Below are 7,060 nucleotides of genomic sequence, written 5' to 3'. Positions count from 1 at the left end.
TATTATTATTATTATTCTTATATTAATTATTATTATTATTATTATTATAGTATATTTATATTATATTTTTATTATTATTATGATTATTATTTTATTATTATTTATATATTTTTTTTTTTGGAAAAAATTATAATCTTATAATTAATTGTGTAGGCCATTATAGGCCATATATATTCGACTTCTTATTTCTGAATACCAAGTACGACTGGCGTCCACATAAATAGTAGCAAACTTGACTGGAAGGTGGTGTGCTCAATGTCCTCAAACAATTTTGACGAGGTCATTTCTAGCTTTCTTGTTTTCACAGAATATATCCTTATCTTAGGCTGAAGTTGGGGAGGTTGCTATCCGTTTTGTCTTAAACATAAGTCTTGATTTGAACGTGGCATTTGGGCAGCGGAATCGTTGGAGTGAGGTGAAGTGATGTCAGCATTCGTTGATTATTGCCGCAACGGCGATCAATTTATCTAGTTGCGTATACTATAGAATTTAAGTCTTATCTTCGAATCTGCAGACCGTCTATTAAATAACACTGTGCAACAGAAAAACTTGTTGCGGGAATATGGTTAAAAACTCCCTTTAAATGTGGTCGTAGTCCACATAATAAGAACTGAAGTGGGGAAGAAAGCGAGATAGACCAATAGTTACTTTTGAGGATCTTCATAGAATCCCTTTCTGAGTCGATTTATTCATGTTAGTCCATCCGTCGCATTTATTATCCGATTGAGATGAAATTTTCCGAACAAAATTTGTTTGGCCCAAGGAAGAAACGTTAGCTCTACTAAATATGCATAGTGGTGTAGGGTATCATATAGTCGGCCCCGTCTAAATTTTGACTTAACTGTTGAAGCAGAGGGTACGTTGTTGCAATTGTTTTTTATACCCCACACCACGTAGTGGTAAGGATATTATGTCATTGTGCATTTGTTTGTAACACGGAGAAGGAAACGAGATAGACCCTTAGTTGCTTTGGTGATCAGCATAGAATCACATTTTGAATCGATTTATGAATGTCCGTCCGTCTGTCTGTCTGTCCGTCCGTCTGTCCATGTATTTTTGGATTTATTATTCGATTAAGATGAAATTTTCTAAATAACATTGTTTTACTCAATGAATCGGTAAAAATTTAGATACAGCTCTCATATATATCCTCATCCGATTTTAGTTTTCTTGTGCACCAAATGGCTAATATCAGAATACAGCTAACAACATGTGCTTCAAATTTGGTGAAATCGGTACAGATATAACTATAGCTCCCATATATATGTTTCATCCTATTTTGGTGTTAAAATTCTTTACATTCGTTACATGCAGTCCACAAGATCGATATTTAGCACCAGATAGGCCAAATTTTATTAAGTTCGGTTCAGATTTGGATATAGCTCCAATATATAGCTATAACTCCCATATATATGTTTCATCCGATTTGGTATTTAAGCCCCTCAAACTCGTAATATGCATTCGATAACAATGATATTTGGAACCTGATATTTTATAGAGCTCGGAAATATCTCAGCCAAATTTTATCAAGATCGATTCAGATTGGATATAAGTCCCATATATATCTTTGACGGATTTAGGGTTAAATGTGCACGAAATGCTAATATCTGCCAAAAAGTCCTGAATTTTGGTACATCCGACCTAATTCAGTCCAGAAGGAAGTACATCAAATTTGGAGAAATCGGATATAGCTATAGCTGACATACATATTTTTATCTGATTTGGCGTTTAAGTCACTCACATTCGTAATGTTATTTGGTTCCAGATATCTCATAAAGCTCGGAAATGCCTTTGCCAAATTTTATCAAGATCGGCTCAGTTTTGGATATAGCTTCCATATATATCCTTAATTCAATTTCAGGTTAATTGTGCAAATAATGGCCAATATGAGACCAAATGAAGTAAATTTCAGGACGTATGTTTCGATTTTGCGGAACTCGGCTCGGATATATATTTTTTTTATTAAATTCCTTCTCGAAGTGATATCATGAACTCTATAGCAATTTGGTGAAATCGATTCAAAATTGAATATTCCTCCTATATATAAGTTCCCTATGGAACCAAATTATAACTGCTCTAAAGCCAAAGGTTGATAGGTGGTATGATCTACTTCAAATAGATTCCCATTTCCTTTATTACATTAGCTCTACTAAATATGCATAGTTGTGTAGGATATCGTATAGTCGGCCCGCCTAACTTATGACTTTTCCTTACTGGGTTAATAACTGTTAACGCAGAGGTTACGTTATTGCCATTATTTTTTTGATATTTGCCAACATAATTCTCATACGAAATGTATGCATTTTAACCCTATCTATTCACATAATTCCACATGGTACCACATATAATGATTTTTAGTACGTTTAGTACGCTTTTAGTTCGAATTAAAAAAAAAAAAACTTTAGTGTATCCATCCTACTCCCCATCAGTGATCGTTTGATAAATATATTGTATAAATACAATGTATCAATGTTTACCTTTTAGTGCATTTCCGGATTAAATAATTGAATAGGACCTTCTCTGGGCCCTAAGCTACCGCCTTGCAAGTTTTCAGCCATATAGCTGAAGCCGTTCTTTATGGGTTAAATATCAAATGGATTGAACCGATTTCATCCATTTTCTCCATCGGAAAACCTTTTTTGAGCGAGAGTTACCAGAAGGAGTAGGTTGAGTTTGTCTATCTCGGAACTCGTTCTAAGTTTGATAGAAACATTATAACGTTCCATTTTTTATAGTATCAAATTATATATATCTTCCGTAGAAATTCAAGATGTACAAATCTCGATTTTAGAACCATTATGTATTGAAAACACAACTTTGAGAATGCCAAAGGCATCCTGACTGAAAAACTTAGAACAGAGATGAAAATTTTATCACATATTTCTTTAAAATATGAAAATAACCCCAATCATTTCTCATCTTGAATTTCCGAAAACTTGTCCACTTCATGACAACATTCGATTACTTGTCATGACCTTTTTGCCTTCTTCGGTCTTACATTGTGCTAAAGTATTTCCTTACATCTCATTTGGCATTTTCATGTCATTGTCATAACATTATACACCTGTTACATTGTTTTGGGACATTTATATTAAAAAGGAAAAGTCTGTCGTCAAACAGACAGCCTGTCAATGAACTACATGGATTGGCTCGAAGTTTTGGAAAAGCCGCAACTGGCCCTTGTCCTTTTTATGATTTTCAATCATAAAATCTTTTCTGTCTGTGTGTGTGTGAGAGAGTGTGCAACAAGAGAACCTAGCCTCATGTAGCTCGCAAACATATACGGACATTTGTAAGAGGCCAGTTGGAGAAATAAAACTTTTAACATACCAGGACTTGGAAGTTTTCTAACGAATTTATCCTCTCTAATACAATGGGAAAAGGGAAAAGTTCGTACACAAGTATTTGAAGCCAAATTAAACTAACCACCTTCAGACAGGACAAAAGGAATGCCATAGTAGACCGTAGACCCCATAAAAAATCCAAAATTTTTGCCATAGTTTCATTGCTTGGTGTTGTTCTTTTCTTGTCGTTTTTTTGTTCTGGCCAACAAACATGCTGACAAAGTTCGTGTTCAAGTTGGCCAAAAGCAATCTGTACCAGCCTGACTGCAAATTAATATTATCTTTTCATTGAATCTCATTGTGATAGCAGATGTTCACCACATTCTTCAAGTGTTAGTCCCAGCAGTTGGCCACCCAGACACCGTCATCTAGCTGTGGTGGTGGCAGAATGTCAGTTAATGTTATTTATTGCCTTTTTATTACGGCTTTTTCTATCTATGTTGGAATTTGATAAAGAACAATAGCAATTAAGTGTGATCCAATATAAAATGGAATTTAAAAAACATTCCCTGCAACAACAACAACAACAGAAACAAAGGCCTCAGTGTTAATGCTCCGAAATTAATCTCAATTTATACGCAGGATTGGATTTTTGTTGCATGTCTGTCGGTTGGTGTTTGAAATTGATTGTGCGTAAGACGAATGATAAACACTGAAATGAAACACTTTTTCTCAGAAGAATTTTGAAAAAAAGGAATTGAGAAAGGGAAATTACCTAAATTAAATAGGGATTAAGGTATTGACTGTGCAGACGTGTTGCTAAAAAATGAAACTAATTATGGGATATCAAGATGAAAAAGAAGTATATTTTTATCTAAGCTCAATGATGGGTTGGTTACACATCAAAATATCAAACCAATATTATTTAAAACAATTGATGTATAACAAAGAGAAGGACCATGTCCTAAGTCTGTCTGGACTAAGATGGAAGCAAAACGTAACGGAACAGGTGAAGAATGGTGTTATTGCATTGTAAGAATTCAATAACATACATTGGATGTTCAAATTAAAGTTTGGCCCATCCTTTCTTATGGAAGTGCTGTCTTGTGTATGAAATGAAACCGAGAGCCATACCACAGAATTTTTTGTCAATGGGCTCTTGGAAGTTGGTCGAATATTAACATTTTTATTGTTGCAAAATGGTCAGGCTTAATCCCTTTATAGTTGTTTTTATAAAAACAATGTTTGTTTATTAGTGGAGAACGATGGTAATGTTTACCAGGGGGTAAGGCAGGGTATACCTAGGTTTCGGAAAGAGCCACCAATCCTCATCAGTTCCCTTGTTTTTTGTCTGGTATATTCCCCCCAGAAGTTTTTTTAAAAATATCTTCTATGACAAAAAAAAAAACAAGTAAGCAAAGGCTATAGTCGTGCGGGGACGATCATGTGATACCCTACAACACTACATAATGTTAGAAGTCCCCTTATGTCCAAAACCGTTTTGGAAGACTTCGCTTTTGAAATTGTGTCATAGAGTTTTTTTGAACCCCTAAATATTTTTCGATCATCTTCAAAAGCAAGAGGCCCCTCTGTATCTCTAAATTTAGACTCATCTATATGATTTGCTTGTCTATGATATTTGGATATATTCGTCAAGGATATCAGCACAATAAGCCAGTAGTTCGCCTTTTTGTGTATTTTGGATATCGCCTGTAAGTTATTTTCAGCGTTTCGGTAGAATTCAAATTGTTGTTTTTTTTCACACAACAGTATTGGTCCATTCTACCCGCTGTCCTAAACTCTAACTTCATGCGAGATTTCGTGACCTTTGGTTTCTATTTGTGATCTTTATAACGGTTGCAAAATCAGGAAAATTGTAAGTTGTTGATCCATTTAAACCCTAAATATATTACGGACATCTTTGAAAACAATAGGCCTAGCCATTCTGAGCCTAAAACTACCCTTATGAAAATTTTCGTGAGGATCGGCCGATAATTGCAATCTGTATAAAATAACCCCAAACCGCGTTGTAAGGTGAAAAAATATTATAAAATATACACTTCAATATTATAAGTCAAATTGAAAAAATCGAATGTGATAAAAAATATTAAAAATTAAAAAAAATTCACAAAATACTACAAACTATATATTAACATCATTATTGGTTCTTTTTATGCATTTTTTAGATATTTTATCTTTTATGCCAAGAGGGCATTCTGAACTGGCAAAATTTGTGAAAATCAGTCCAGTCATTCTTGAGATATAAGCATTCCAGCCAACAACCGCTTCCTTTATACATATACATTGTATATATTTAGCAATATATATCCGATATATTTACTATCGGCATCTACATAAGGGTCAGGATTGACCTGTTCGTCTATTTGTAATTTCGCTAGGATTAAAAATATTCCCGGTTTAATGGAAATTTTGACTTTTATTTAACACAAATGTTATGGTATATTTCACCCACTAAATATTAATAGATGACCATCAAAATTGGAAGGCTTCTGCCCAGCCCTAAGCTCTTGTCCCATGCTAACTTTGGCTTTGATTGGTCTATAATTGCGACCTATAGAACAACTGTAAAATCATCTCCAAAAGCAATAAGTCTCTACTCTGGCCCTAGACCCACCTCCATTTTAAATTTCGTGAAGATCGGGCCATAATTGTAGAGTGACTACAGCTAGATCGACTCAGCTCGGCGAGATAGGAATTTCCATACATACTTTCCTATGTGGGAAGCCAATATTTCGAGGTGTTATATAATTTTTGGAGCAATCAAACTTATAATACTCCCACCACATAGTGTTGTAGGGTATAAAAACAAGTAAAAAAGCTGTAAGTTCGGCCGGGCCGAACTTTAAATACCCTCCACCATTTGGCTCGAATTTGGCAATTCTCAATAAAATAATATATGTTAAAAATTCTGTTAAAATCTTAAACTTACGGAATGTAGCCAATAGCATATCCAAATGCGACTTGACTTGAAAAAAAATCAGTGAATAATGTAGCTAAAATCATCATTTTCATCTTAGGCTGTATTATCCATTACGAATTTCAAATACCAAATTTGAAACAATTCCGGTGAATAATGTCGCTAAAATTGTAAAAATACCGAATATCGGGAGGTAGCGTTATATGGGGGATATACGAAGACGTGGACCTGCACAGACATTTTTCTGTCATAGGCTATAGTATCCATTACGATTTTCAAATACCAAATTTGAAAAAAATCCGGTAAATAATGTCGCTAAAATCATCAAAATACCGATTATCGAGTACCGTCATGTGGGGGCTATACAAAGACGTGGACCTGAACGGACAATTTTCTGTCTTAGGCTGTAATATCTATTATGAACTTCAAATACCACATTTGGAATAATTCCGGTGAGTAATGTCGCTATAATCTTCAAAATACCGAATATCGGGAGGTACTTATATATGGGGGCTATGCGAAGACGTGGACCTACATGGCCCATTTTCTGTCTAAAGCCTAGTATCTATTACTAACTTCAAATACCAAATTTGAAACAATTCCGGTAAATAATGTCGCTAAAATCATCAAAATACCGAATAATGGGAGGTACCGTCATACGGGGGCTATACCAAAACGTGGACCTACATGGTCCATTTTCAATACCAAAAGTCATACATTTGAGTAAAATTTTATCAATCTGCTTCAATTCGTTCGGAAGCTAGAGTGATTTCCACAGACGGACGGGCATCGAATTTCATGCTGATCAAGAAGAAATCAAACTTAATATACCCTCCAT

The sequence above is a fragment of the Musca domestica genome, unplaced genomic scaffold, assembly GCF_030504385.1.
Source record: "Musca domestica strain aabys unplaced genomic scaffold, Musca_domestica.polishedcontigs.V.1.1 14, whole genome shotgun sequence".
NCBI classification, from domain to species: Eukaryota; Metazoa; Arthropoda; class Insecta; order Diptera; family Muscidae; genus Musca; species Musca domestica.
The sequence above is the reverse complement of the archived record's forward strand: the minus strand, read 5'-3'. Positions refer to the sequence as shown.